We start from the raw sequence: 8,021 nt of genomic DNA, 5'->3' as shown, positions 1-8,021 counted from the left end.
CCCTGGCATTCTCACCACAAACCAAGTAAATATCAGTTCTTTTTTATGAGAAGTTCCTTACCAAATAATTTATGCCACTTCTGTATACTTTACTGTTTACTACTATTAAGTGATTATTTAATACTATGAAGTTCCTTTTTTCATCCTATCCTATTCCCCCCCAAAGAGAAATATACCTGTATTTTCATCTGAGTTTTGTGGTGGTTTTTCTTTCATTAATTGAAGCCTCCCCAACAACTCTTCTTCAGTACTTTCACCTGGGCACCGAGCAAATTGTTGTTTCTTATAAGTATGTAATCTTCTTCACTCAGATCACTTACGAATCTGTAGTAATCATCTTCTCGAGACAATCGGTCTTTCTGACCTCTATGTTGGACTGAAACTCTGTCTCTTTCATCATAGGAATCCGAGCTTTCCATCTCGATGAACAAGTGTATAATTATCTGAACTTTATAACATAGTGCTGAAACGATAAACCGCCGTCGAGCAGGCGTTAGTTTCTGCTTCTGCCCGGGAGTGACCGGAACACACTCAGTCGGACAACGGTCCGCCTAGGTTCCCCGCTGCTCTGCTGCTCAGCTATTGCTCCTCAGCTCTGTAGTCTCTGGTGAGGCCATAAAAGAGATGCGCCTCTACCTCATAACTTGCTTAGGCTTAGCCTAAGCATCCATTGTCTCCCTTATGTGACTGAGTAGGGACTGGATTCAGGTTGGGGTTCATTTCATTCAAAAGCAGCCCATATTTCGGAGGGTTTATAATGTACCAAGCACCATCCTTCGCCGTCCGCCCACCATCACCACCTCCCCCCCTGTCCCCCCACAGCCTATTCTCAGGCTTTCGGAAGGCGTTTTCATTCGCTGCATTTTATATGATAACCTGCTTCAAAATGCCATGCCAAAGTCAGCCTCATTAAATGTAGCATGTCTCATTTTCAGGTGCCGAGGGACCGCTGCCTTTTCTCCTCGTGAATTCCTCAGATCGTAGACTCTCACTAAGAAAGTACTTCACAATTTTTGATGATTCAGCAGGGTCCTAGTTGAATCTCTTCAGTGTGTCCTCTCCCTTTTACCTCCTAATGGTTTCATCTTGATTATACGACCCCTCAATCCTGTTTCAAACAAACAGAAAACCCCAAAGCTTGGGCAGGCTTTTCTGCTCATCCAGGGAATTTCTTCTCCACGAAAGCATTTGGTTTCGTTTTTGTCCTTCTCTTGCAAAGAAACTGGTCAGACTATCACAGGAACTTTAAAAAATGGATCTGTAATATTTACTTTACCTATGGTAATGAGTACCAACTTTGCTGATTTTGTTCCATGTGTCTCAGTGCAACCCGGATGTTTTTATTTATAAACTAACACTTATTTGTAATGCTACCTGAAGGAGACCTCTGCAAATTTGTGGACTCGTCAATACTACCAGCCCCACGTAACACTTGTTTGAGAATTTTTCATTCAAATTATTCATGCAAAGACAAGATTTGGCCACTGAATTTGAGATTATTTAATTTGACTTTTTAAAATTAATTCATTTAACATAAACTGGGTCAGTTATTGTCCTAGCTCTAGAGATATGTCAATTGTTATTCAGATTGTACTCCCACGTGATTCACAGCAAGTAAGGCAAAAGCAATCTAGATACTATCAAAATACAGTATATTTTAGAATAGATTTATATATGTTTTATTGTGTAAGTACTGAGAATTATGCAACAATTATTTAATGGGAGTTGGGAAATGTTTCACAGAGGTATTGTATTTAAATCTGAATCTTTAAATATAGTTATTAGTTTCTATAGATTGAAAATGGCAGTTATTTGTTGGTAGAGGAAAGCTGTGTCAGAAAAAGTAGACTTGAAAGACCTTGGCTTATTTGGGCAACTGTGGCCACAATTTTGGGATAAGGGTGGAAACATGAAATTAATCTCAGAAAAGTAACTGGCACAAACCATAAATTGAGGTTTCAGTTTTTTGAATGTAGGAAATATGATACTGATTAAGATGTTTTGGTGTAGTTTGAGAACAAGCAGTGGATTTTATTTTTGCCTGCTTAGTGTCCGGGTAACATACTTGTGCTGATGGCATCCTGATTTTCATGGTAGAAAAACTCATTGTATAGTCTTAGTCCAGTTGGTTTAGATTTAGCTGAATTCACTACCATGGCTAAAGGAAAGGACATATGATACAGACATGTCCAGTCAGCATGTCCCAAATTGGCTATGGTAATTGTTCAAAACATGAGCATGTGAGCAAAAGTGCATTTAAGAGCTAAATCTGAAATGTTAGCTAGAACTATTGAAAATGAGAGATCCTTTTCCACTGGGGTTACTAAGCTGGTGAGATACAAACCTAAACATACTTGTGGCTATGTTTTGTCCCAAAAGTGAGGAAAATTGCCATTAAGAGACAGAGGAAAACAAAGATGGAGAAAGAACAAGATATTTGAGAGAAAAAAATAATTGAGAAGTACCTGAAGCTCGATGTGCCATGCAAGTTTTAGATCTTTAAAACAATGTATTTCCTTTGGAAACTATAAGATTGTGATTGGAAGGCTCCTAATAGTTGTCATAGGAGAGTAATATGATTGGTGATGATGTAGTAGTAGTTCATGTTGTTAAGTCACTCAGTTGTGTCCAACCCTTTGTGACCCCAAGGACTGTAGCATGCCAGGCTTTCCTGTCCTTTACCACCTACCAGAGCTTGCTCAAATTCATATCCATTGAGTCGATGATATAGTTATATGTGAAAAAGTAATTTGATGGGGGGGGGGTCAGGGAATGAGTGAAATAGGTGTGGGAGATTAAGTGGAACAAACTTCTAGTTGCAAAATAAAGAGTCAAAGGGATGAAATGTGCAGTATGGAGAATATAGTCAATAGTAATATAATATTTTTGTAGGATGACAGATGGGTCACTAGGCTTGTGATCATTTTATAATGTACAGAAATATCTAATCACTCTGTTGTGCACCAGAGACAAACAGTGTTGTAGGCCAAGTATATTTCAAAGACAAATAAACAAACTCATAGAAAAAGAGATAAGATTTGTGATTACCACAGGTTGGGGGGTGGGGGTTGGACGAAGGAGGTCAAAGGGTACATGCTTCTAGTTAGAGGACAAATAAGTACAGGAATGTAATGTGCAACATGATTAATATAATAAAGACTGCTATGTTGTCTATGAAAGTTGTTAAGAATAAATCCTAAGAGTTCTCCTCACAAGGAAAAATATTATTTCTCTTTTTTTTTTCTATCTATATGAGGTGATAGATGTTTACTAAACTTATCACGGTTATCGTTTCATGATGTCTGTGAATGTAGGAGAACAGCACTTGCCACCTCAAAATGTTCTTTGGCATGTAGAGTATTTCAAGCTGGGAAAAAGTAAAAAATCTAGGCCTAAAGTCTCAGGAAGGAACATAGACCTTGCTCCTAACTGCCTAAAAATTTCAGATAAAGGGCCTATTCTCCAATAGAGCAATCACCAGAGATATCTACAAAGAATATGGCTAGTTGTGGTGGGGAAAACACAGCATGGCCTAGAGACCTAAGACCGTCTGTGTCCTGTTGACTAAATGGCCCATTTCCCAAACATTTCCTTTTCCATCTTCATATGAACCACTTTGCCCTCTTTTGACTTCTCAAATTCTATCCATGACATCCTCTTTTGTCTTTAGTTAAAGATGGTATTTAAGGTGAGGGTTTCAGCCATTTGGGTTCTTCAGATTTCCTGGGTCTTTCTCATATGTTCATGTTATTAAGCTTTGATTTTTTTTCCAGTAAATTTGTCTTATGCCAATTTAATTTTTAGACCAGCCAGATGAATCTAGACGGGTAAAGGAAAATTTCTTAGTGCCCAACGTAAGTCAAATCATTATGCTGTGTGCCTCAAACTTAGTGTTAAATGTCAATTATATCTTCAAAATTTGGTAGAAAAAGTATATAAGTTATAATTAAGTTACTTTGTAAAATTTATCGGCTTTTGTCCAGTCTATAACATTAGTATGTTCATATAATTTCAATTTAATTGGATTAAGTTTTTATGAACAATTCAGAAAACAATATTTCTGTCATTTATTTATTTAATAAGTATTTATTAGGCAGTGTGTTGGAGAAGACTCTTGAGAGTCCCTTGGACTGCAAGGAGATCCAAGCAGTCCATTCTAAAGGAGATCAACCCTGGGTGTTCATTGGAAGGACTGATGCTAAAGCTGAAGCTCCAATACTTTGGCCACCTCATGCGACGAGTTGACTCACTGGAAAAGTGTCTGATGCTGGGAGGGATTGAGGGTGGGAGGAGACCGGGACGACAGAGAATGAGATGGCTGGATGGCATCACTGATTCGATGGACATGAGTTTGAGTGAATTCCGGGAGTTGGTGATGGACAGGGAGGCCTGGCGTGCTGTGATTCATGGCGTCGCAAAGAGTCGGACACGACTGAGCGACTGAACTGAACTGAACTGAACTGAGGCAGTGTAATTGTGTAAAGTTGAAAGAAATGAGCAATCATTTTCAATTGATTATGACTGAAATGTAGTTATGATATATCGATATAATGGTAATATATGGATAAATTTCCTACATCTTTGTACCTTGAGATCCTTTAAAAATGTCCTTATATTAGCACATGTTTCATTTATTATACAATGTATTCTGATACCTTGGCCCAGTAATACTGATGTAATTCCTATATGAGGAAAAAGTCTCCTGAGATGAAATATCACTGAACATTTGGTTTATATGAAGAAACAGAATTGTCCTGGTGGGAATTCAAATGTCTTTCACTGAAACCGTAATGAAGAGTGAGATAATGTTATGCGACCAGTAAGCTTCCTAGTGGGATTTTTAGGATGCCTAAGTCAAGAGATTGGAGAAGGCAATGGGAACCCACTCCAGTACTCTTGCCTGGAAAATCCCATGGATGGAGGAGCCTGTTGGGCTGCAGTCCAAGGGGTCGCTACGTGTTGGGCATGACTGAGCGACTTCACTTTCACTTTTCCGTTTCCTGCATTGGAGAAGGAAATGGCAATCCACTCCAGTGCTGTTTCCTGGAGAATCCCAGGGACGGGGGAGCCTTGTGGACTGCTGTCTATGGGTTCGCAGAGTCGGACACCACTGAAGTGACTTAGCAGCAGCAGCAAGTCAAGAGATATCTTGAGTAATAGGCAAATTTGGCCTTGGGGTACAAAATAAAGCAGAGGAAAGGCTAACAGAGTTTTGACAAGAGAACACACTGCTCATAGCAAGCACCCTCTTCCAACAACACAAGAAATGACTCTACACATGGACGTCACCAGATGGTCAATACCAAAATCAGACTGATTATATTATTTGCAGCCAAAGATGGAGAAACTCTATACAGTCAGCAAAAACAAGACCAGGAGCTGACTGTGGCTCAGATCATGAAGTGCTCATTGCAAAATTCAGACTTAAATTGAAGAAAGTAGGGAAAGCTACTAGATTATTGAGGAATTAAAGTGAAAGTCACTCAGTTGTGTCCAACTCTTTGTGATCCCATCAGAATACTGCAGTGGATTGCCTTTCCCTTCTCCACGGGATCTTCCCAACCCAGGGATTGAATCCACATTGCAGCTGACTTCTTTACCAACTGAGCCAGAAGGGATGCCCAAGAATAATGGAGTGGGAATGGAGAAGCCTATCCCTTCTCCAGCAGATGTTCCTGACCCAGGAATCAAATCAGAGTCTCCTGCATTGCAGGTGAATTCTTCACCAACTGAGCTATGAGGGAAGCCCAACCATTCAGGTATGGCCTAAATCAAATCCATTACATTTACACAGTGGAAGTGACAAACAGTTTCAAGGGATTAGATCTGATAGAGTGCCTGAAGAAGTATGGACAGAGGTTTATGACATTGTACAGGAGGCAGTAATCAAGACCATCACCAAGGAAAAGAAATGCAAAAAGGCAAAATAGTTGTCTGAGGAGGCCTTACAAATAGCTGAGAAAAAAGAGAAGCGGAAGGCTAAGGAGAGAAGGAAACATATACCCATCTGAATGCAGAGTTCCTAAGAAAACCTTCCTCAGTGATCAGAGCAAAGAAATAGAGGAAAACAATAGAATGGGAAAGACTAGAGATCTCTTCAAGAAAATTAGAGATACCAAGGGAACATTACATGCAAAGATGGGCACAATAAAGGACAGAAATTGGATGGGCCTAATAGAAGCAAAAGATATTAGTAAAATGTGGCAAGAATACACAGAAGAACTATACAGAAAAGATCTTCATGAACCAGATGACCAGGATAGTGTGATCACTCACCTAGAGCCAGACATCCTGGATTGTGAAGTCAAGTGGGCCTTGGGAAGCAGCACTACAAACCAAGCTAGTGGAGGTGATGGAATTCCAGTTGAGCTCTTTCAAATCTTAAAAGATGATGCTGTGAAAGTGCTGCACTCAATATGCCAGCAAATCTGGAAAACTCGCCAGTGGCCACAAGCCTGGAAAAAGTAAGTTTTCTTTCCAATCCCAAAGAAAGGCAATGCCAAAGAATGTTCAAAGTACCACACAATTGTACTCATCTCACACGTTAGCAAAGTAATGCTCAAAATTCTCAAAGCCAGGCTTCAACAGTACTTGAACCGAGACCTTCCAGGTGTTCAAGCTGGATTTAGAAAAGACAGAGGAACCAGAGATCAAATTGCCAACATTTGTTGGATCATCAAAAAAGCAAGAGAGTTCCAGAAAAACATCTACTTCTGCGTCATTGACTACACTAAAGCCTTTGACTATGTAGATCACAATAAACTGTGGAAAATTCTTCAAGAGATGGATAGACCTGCTGACCTGCCTCCTGAGAAATCTGTATGCAGGTCATGAAACAACAGAATCAGACATGAAACAATGGGCTGATTCAAAATTGGGGAAGGAGTGCGTCAAGGCTGTGTATTGTCACCCTGTCTAATCATTAATCCATTATTTACCCAAATGCTTACTCTTTCTATACTCCAGTTTCTTAAATTCTAATATGTGAAAATTGAATCTATTTTTCATGGTTTAATTAAGTCAGTTTCTCAGACAAAGAGAATTGGGCAGTGAGAACTGGAAATGAGACCGCGAAAGACAAATGTTGTATTATCTCACTTTATGTGGAATCTTAAAAAAAAAAAAAGCTGAAATATCAAGCTCCTTGGAAAGTCTGCCAGAGGTAGGGGAAGGAGAGATAGGGAGTGGGGGATGGGGAATTGGAGTTAAGTGGTCAAAAGGTACAAACTTCCAGTTATAAGTAAGTACTAGGGATGTAATGTACAACATGACTATAGCTACCACTGCTGTATGATATATAGGAAAGTTGTTAAGAAAGTAAATCTAAGTATTCCCATCACTAGGAGCAACTATTTTCCTTTCTTTTCTCCTTTCTTTCGTTTTCATTGTATCTTTATGAGCAGATGGATGTTAGCTGAACCTATTGTGATAACCATTTCTTGAGATATATAAATCAAACCATCACTCTGCATGCCTTAAGCTTATACAGGGATGTATGTCAATTATTTTTCAATCAACCTGGAAAATAAAAAAAAGAAAGAAAATAATGTCTGAAACAGAGTGTCAAATTGGCAACCATAAATTAAAGACGAAAGGCTGAGTGGGGCTACAGTTAGGACCAGTAATGCTGAGATAAATTCCAAAGTCAAGCTAGGATTAACTGTCTCCCAAAATATTCATTCAAAGCCAGTAAGTTAAAATAGAGTATTGAGCCAAAGAAGACAATTCAAAAAGATTCAAAGCAGAGCCACAGTAAAGTCATACCCAGCTTGGGGATCAAAGCCATAAGGTAGTAGCAGATGTGTGTGACATGGATTTTAACTTGCTAAATTATATTTATAACTTGGATCTCTGAAAGCTGATACTCAATTGTTTTGATATCTTTGTTTATGACACATGTGAGATGTATGACCTCAATTATCTTTTCTGTTTCCTACTTTTATGAATGAGAGTATAATCACAACAAATTTTTTAAACACCAGGGAAAATGTTTGTTCAGAAAATACAGTACATACATAAAC

Source organism: Moschus berezovskii, chromosome X (genome assembly GCF_049115385.1).
Source record: "Moschus berezovskii isolate FMDL1 chromosome X, NW_MosBer_1.0, whole genome shotgun sequence".
NCBI classification, from domain to species: domain Eukaryota; kingdom Metazoa; phylum Chordata; class Mammalia; order Artiodactyla; family Moschidae; genus Moschus; species Moschus berezovskii.
This window is presented reverse-complemented; position numbering follows the sequence as displayed.